This window comes from Gadus morhua, chromosome 7, assembly GCF_902167405.1.
Source record: "Gadus morhua chromosome 7, gadMor3.0, whole genome shotgun sequence".
Lineage (NCBI taxonomy): Eukaryota > Metazoa > Chordata > Actinopteri > Gadiformes > Gadidae > Gadus > Gadus morhua.
The window spans coordinates 5,011,115-5,017,934 of NC_044054.1; the positions used below are offsets into that span (position 1 = coordinate 5,011,115).

The following is a 6,820-nucleotide window of genomic DNA, read 5'->3' on the forward strand; positions in this document are numbered from 1 at the left end:
CCACACACACACGAACACACACACACACACACACAACTTACATTAACCCTCAATCACACAAGTTAACTTTCTCTAACACACACACACACACACACACACACACACACACACACACACACACACACACGCACACACACACACACACACACACACACACACACACACACACACACACACACACACACACACACACACTGTGTCAAATTACACTAACACACACATGCACATACAAACACAGAAACACAGAAACTCCCTTTACACACACACACTAAACTTTCAATGCATCTCACCCCATCAGTATCAATCTCCACTTCTTAGCGTCGGTTCCCATGACAACGAGGCCTTGGCTGTGACCACAGCGTCAGCAGCCAAACACGGGCCGACAATCGATGAAAACATGATTAGGGGCTCTTTAACGGGCTCCCCTCTGCCGTCTCCGACCCCCCCCCCCCCCTCTTCCTCCGCGAGGCCTCACATGCTAATGCTAATCTAAAGCTAGCTTCGCATAAAAACACACACACACCCAATAAGACGGAGCATGTACTCACACTCACACGCTAACCGTAACTACGCTAACGCTAACTACGCTGACCCTGGCGCCTTCCAGGGTGCATTTCTTTCATTAGGGGGGGGCAGTGCCACCCAGTCCCTCCCGGGGATACGGCCCTGCTCTTCTGAGAACATCCCCCGGCCCCTCTCCTCCCCTCTCCTCCCTCTCCTCCCCTCTCCTCCCTCTCCTCCCCTCTCCTCCCCTCTCCTCCCCCCTCTCCTCCCTCTCCTCCCAGTAGGTACGGCCCCTCTCCTCCTCCCCCCTCTCCTCTCCTCCCAGTAGGTACAGCCCCCCCTCCCCCCTCTTCTCCCTCCTCCCCCCCAGTAGGTACGGCCCCTCTCCTCCCCCCCCCCCCCTCCTCCCAGTAGGTACGGCCCCTCTTCTCCCCTCTCCTCCCTCTCCTCCCAGTAGGTACGGCCCCTCTCCTCCTTCTCCTCCCAGTAGGTACGGCCCCTCTCCTCCCCCCTCTCCCCTCTCCTCCCAGTAGGTACGGCCCCTCTCCTCCCCCCTCCCCCCTCCTCCTCTCTCCTCCCAGTATGTATGGCCCCTCTTCTCCCCTCTCCTCCCCTCTCCTGCCCCCGGACAGGGTCCCGTTCGGGGCACCTCGTTGTCACTTCGGCTCTGGCTCTCTCCGCCGTCCCTTAACGAGGATCTAATTAGTGATTACCCCCTCAACGCCGTGCCCGGGGGGGCCGCAGGGGGCTTACCCACGCTACGGTGAACCGCAATCCCCGAATTAAAAGTTTAGGGGCTTAGGGGGGAAGTTTAGGGTCCGAGAGAGAGACAGGGAGGGAGGGAGAGAGGGAGTGAGGGAGGGAGTACTTGAAGCACTGGGAGGGATAATTGGGTTTAGGTAAAGCCTTTCTTTGCTGGTTAGCTAGATTTGTGTTGTGGGAAGTAGCGAAGTAGCCAATCAGCGGTGGGGAAAGAGAATGCGACACGCATGCAGGATCAAATCTTGAAGCTAACTAACTTAAAGACACTCCGACGCTAACACTTACATACTTAAAAACACACCCGCAAACGTGAGTGTGAGTAAATGAGTGTGAGCGTGAGTGTGTGTGTGTGTTTGTGTGTGAGTGCGTGGATACAGTATTTCACCTTTGTGTGTGTGTATGTGTGTGAGTGTGTGTGTATGTGTGTGTGTGTGTGTGTGTGTGTGTGTGTGTGTGTGTGTGTGTGTGTGTGTGTGTGTGTGTGTGTGTGTGTGTGTGTGTGTTTTTGTGTGTGTGAGTGTGTGTATACAGTATGCCATGTTAGTGTGTGTGTCTGTGTGTATGTGTGCAGTGTTGGGCAAGTTACTTTAAAAGAGTAATGCATTATTTATTACTTGGTACTGTCATTTCAAAGTAATTAGTTACATTACAATATTACTGTCTTTGAATTGTAAGGCATTGCACTACTTTTACTTTTGCATTACTTTCACCAAAATAACAGGAAATATGGATTTTGTGTTCTCAATAGATCTTCTTGCTTTCAATGCAGCTCATTACACAGCAGAAGGTGATGTGGTATGGCATAATGACTGAGAAGGCTTAAGGCCAACAAAAGTACAGTATAATGGTCGCAGTTATGGCTCATGGTGCAATACTTATTATAATAGCGTTGGAGCCAAATTGCTATTTTTGTTTGTTTTGTTGTGTTTATTTAATTAAGGGTACAGAGGTGTGGCCTTGGTGACTGCAGGGATGGATATTATAAATACCTGGCAAACGGCAATGAGAGTCAGGTGTGTAATGGGGAAGGCCACAGTTTTCGACCGTGACCATGACCGCGTTAGTGTTTATGTTCTTCAATTAGGTTATTTATATCGATATGAATGAGAACAATAATCTTTTGAACTGTTATTGATGCCAATAAAAGGATTGGTGTATCCAATGATCCGCAAGCTCTCCGGACATTGAATCAATTACGCACGCGTCAAACTAACGTCGATCCATTATCCTTCGAAGTAGTAAGCTACAGGTAAAGCCACTACAAATAGAAATACTAGGGATGCACCGAATTTTCAGCCGAAAATGGCCCAAAAGCGCATATTTCGGTTTTCGGCCGAAATACTTTTATCACCGAAAGAACACGGCCAAAACAGAAATTTGTGATGACGCAAACAAAAAGCGCAGCCAGCACACGCTTGTCTGGATAAGCGCCAATATGTCTGCAGTGTGGACGTTTTTCAATGTTTCTGAGAAAGACCCACGTATAGCGATTTGCAAAAATTGCAATGCCTTGATTTTAATGAATTTAGTACACAGTCATAGCCATAAAAGCAATGGCACTAGGGTTGTATTATCGAGTATAAACGGTATAAACTTTGAAACTAGGTCAACCGCCATCTTCTCCGTCAACTCTCCTCTCACAGTCGGTGACAGCGTCTGGCAGCTAGCCAATTCTCGGTGACAGCATCTTATAACGTTCTATCTATAATAGTATAACCTAATTGTATACATAATATCACGGCCAAAAGCTCTGTGCACCTCCGAATGGCCGTAGCGCGGGGAGCTCTCGTAGGGATTGGGCTTTGCGGGGTTTGTTTACCGGCGTTGCTATTGTTACCGGTCTTGCGTGTTCCAACGCTTTATTAGGTAGCCTATCTATTAGGTTTGTATATTTATTTTTTTCTGTGAAAAAACACATCAAAAATAAAACAGTGCAAAGACAAACTGCCGAACTTTTAAGCTTTTTAACCTAATACCGTATACCGCGGCAACCCTAAATGGTACTAATAATTGTCATAATAATTTCTTTCGTGTTTCAGTTTTCGGCCTTGGTTTCCTCATTTTCGGTTTTCGGTTTAGGCCAAGAATGGAAGGGATGCATCCTTTCGATGCATCCCTAAGAAATACTGTAACTTTAGGTATTCATATTGAAATCAATAGAGCTAGGCAAATCAGAGTTTCTGGTTTGTCTAGGATGAAATAGAGGGGTTGACACCAACATTTTGACATTTCTTGTCTCGGGTATTTGGCTCATTTCGAATCGCCCCTGCCTGCTTCACAATGGCTGGCTATGGGTATTCACAAAACTGTCCTTAAAGCAACCCTAAACGTTTGTTTTCAGAAATGTGCAACTCACCGAGTGGTTAGTGGTGTTCGTTGATGTTCCAAATCAAGTATCGTAGCGAAATACAGTTTCTGTCGTGTTTTATTTGGCATTTAGTAAATCCTGGAAGACTCATTGTCCCTTGACCAAAAAAGGAAAAGCGGGCTGATAGTCTTTTCGCTACGTTCTAGCCCTTCCATTGATACGGAGAACTGAGAGAAAAGACTACAACCAGCCCCCCTGGACACTGCTGCTGCCGTGATCTTCTCTAACAGTAAGAGGAGGAAGGAATTTGCGCAGATTTTTTACTACTACTTTTTTCTAGAAAAGTTGAAATGCCTCGTAACGCGTGTTACTGAGATTTGTATGTGTGTCTGTGTATATGTCACTGTGTGTGCATGTGTGTGTGTATATGTCATTTTGTGTGTATTCGTCTGTGTATATGTCACTGTGTGTGCATGTGTGTGTGTATATGTCACTTTGTGTGTATGTGTCACTGTGTGCATGTGTGTGTAGATGTCACTTCGTGTCTATGTGTGTGTGTGTATATGTCACTGTGTGTGTGTGTGTATATGTCACTTTGTGTGTATTTCTGTGTGTATATGTCACTGTGTGTGCTTGTGTGTGTATGTCACCTTGTGTGTATTTGTGTGTGTATATGTCACTGTGTGTGCATCTGTGTGTGTAGATGTTACTTTGTGTTGTCTAAGTGTGTCTGTGTATATGTCACTGTGTGTGTGCGTGGCGGACCAGGGAAAGGGCATCCAGATAGAGGATGACACATTCACCACGGCACCCTGTTGGGGGAAGAATCCTGAGGTGGGGGTGACACAGCTGGGTGCGGGGGGGGACCCATGGTAATTTCGAACGGACCCCCCCCCCCCCCCTCCGATCCCCCCCCCCCCCCCCCCCACTAGACCCTAATCTGTCCCGGCACAGAGAAGCAGTCCCAGTCCCAACGATACAAACGTGCCCCCCCAGTCACGTAGTTAGCGTTAGCATAGTTACGTTTGTGTTTTTTTGTGTGTGCCTGTGTCCGCTATGTCATTTGAGGTGTTTCCGCCTGACTGGGGTTAACAAGAAAGAGAGCGGGACTCAGATCACTGTAAAGACTCACCAGTACATTCACATTTATATTCAGGGCGTTAAGCAGATGCTTTTATCCAAAGAGTCCAAAGAGTTCATTCAGTTTGTGTCTCTGTGTGTGTCTATGTGACTGTTTGTGTACGATGTCTGGTCTCAGCAGCCTCACCTGTGGGGTGTTCCACGAACGGAGGTTTAACAAACACTGAGTTAACGCTGAACTCTAGGTTGATTGACCCTGTGCCGACTAACCCAGACTTTTCGGTTCCACAGCAGCGGTTATGCATTAGTTCAATCAACTCGGGGTTGGTTAACACAGGGTTGTGCGCGTTCACGACAAACCTATAAAGACGTGATGTATGGATCATGGAAATCCTGATCAATATGGCGAAACGGGTCGCATATTTCACTGATCTCGACCTCCAGGTTCTCCTGGAGAGTTACGATGAGGAAAAGGGAGTGATAATGAGGAAATGCAACACTAAAGCATCTGCCATAATGAGAAATAAAGCCTGGCAGAGGATAGCTGACCGCGTAAATTCGTAAGTGTCATGGTAAAATCACTATCCTAAATATTTGAACTATGAATCTATTCATTGCCTATCTCAGTTAAGCTTTCTTAACATTCCATAATCTGTTATCTATAAAGATGTAATCCGACGGCCCCCAAACAAACTTTGGAACAAGTAAAAATGAAATACAAAAACGTTGTACAAGCTGGTAAGCTTTTCCCACCATCGTCCGACATATTTGTCAGTCCGGCATTAAAATTGTCATATCATAGGCCTATTTGTCACTCCTCCTGCATTTAAATAGCCAATGTTTTTTTAATGCTTTAATGCTTTAATGCCTGCTGTATATGTGTCTTTATTCCAAAACGTGACTAATAATGAACTTCACAGATCAAGACAGAGAATTGTTTTTAATCGAGCCGGCTACGAATGAACATCCTCCAGTTTATGTAAGTCCGGTAGGCCTATTTTTTTTTAATCATTTTTGTTGTAAGCGCATCTCAGCCAATAGGCCTATAATTGCTCTTTGTATGACAGGAGACCGACGAAAATATTGCCATGGATGGGTCTGAAAGAACTGAGGTATAGGCCTAGTTTTTCTCGTCAGTTCCAAGTCATTATTGACGATTAAACTAAACTAACGGTGTTCTCAAACTTACTTGTCTCTTAACAGACTGTGGTCGAGGAAGCGGCGGGTACATATCCTAGGCTACTCACTTACTTTATTGGCCAAGTATGTCGCTTGAATGTTAAAACCATATTTTCCTCTATTTCAGTTGACGACTAAAGAATTATATTGTCTACACAAAGCTGCTGATAGAGGTAAAAAAGGAGGTTGGGCAGAAATTCAACGCGGACATGATATTGCTATTTAATGCCTAATTGTATTATTTTGTCTCCCTCAGCAACTAAAGAATAAAAATGATGGATAAAACCAGTGTTTTTTTTATTGAAATGATTTTTGCAAATGTGGTCTCGCATCCTTTGTCCAGCCCTTGCATCCATTTGCGGAATGTGTTCCCCCTCGAGGAACGGGTCAAAGGGGGGAGGCATCTCTTTGCGCAGGGTGGCTATATTGTGGAGGACGGCGCATGCAACAATTATATTGCATGCCAGTTCCGGACAAACTCTTAGTCCACGTAGGCAGTCCAATCTGGACTGCAATATCCTGCATGTATTTTCAATTTTAACGCAGGTTCTGCTGTGTGCCAGGTTAAATGTTGTCTGTGGTCCAGGAGCGGGATTAGGGTACGGGGTGATGAGCATCGGGAGGCATGGATATCCTCGATCTCCTAGGATCCACCCATCGAATTGCCCTGCGATCAAATACAAACTTTGAGCTATCTTGCACAAGCACAATTATATGAGGTCTATGATATGTTCATAATGCAACGCACCCTCCTGAAATTTACGGCTCAAATTGGATTCACGATACATCCTGGCATCGTGGACTGAACCAGGCCATTTTACCTCTACATTTGTAATCATGTGGGAAGCATCACATATCATTTAGTGATAAAAAAAAAGATTGACAGTGATTAACAAACCATGGAGATATTGGAAATAGCCAATATAGGCAGTGTACACTTACCTGAACATTTATACTGTGATGGCCTTTCATGTTCACATAATCAGC

The 6,820-nt window shown here is 45.6% G+C and overlaps 1 long non-coding RNA gene across 1 annotated transcript; it reads left to right on the forward strand.

Moving 5' to 3' along the window:
- The first annotated feature begins 4,973 nt into the window (after positions 1–4,973).
- On the forward strand, positions 4,974–6,106 carry LOC115547613 (uncharacterized). The gene is made up of 5 exons (XR_003977393.1): positions 4,974–5,214; positions 5,322–5,392; positions 5,575–5,633; positions 5,722–5,766; positions 5,858–6,106. It is a non-coding gene; the product is annotated as an uncharacterized LOC115547613 (long non-coding RNA).
- Positions 6,107–6,820: the final 714 nt, after the last annotated feature.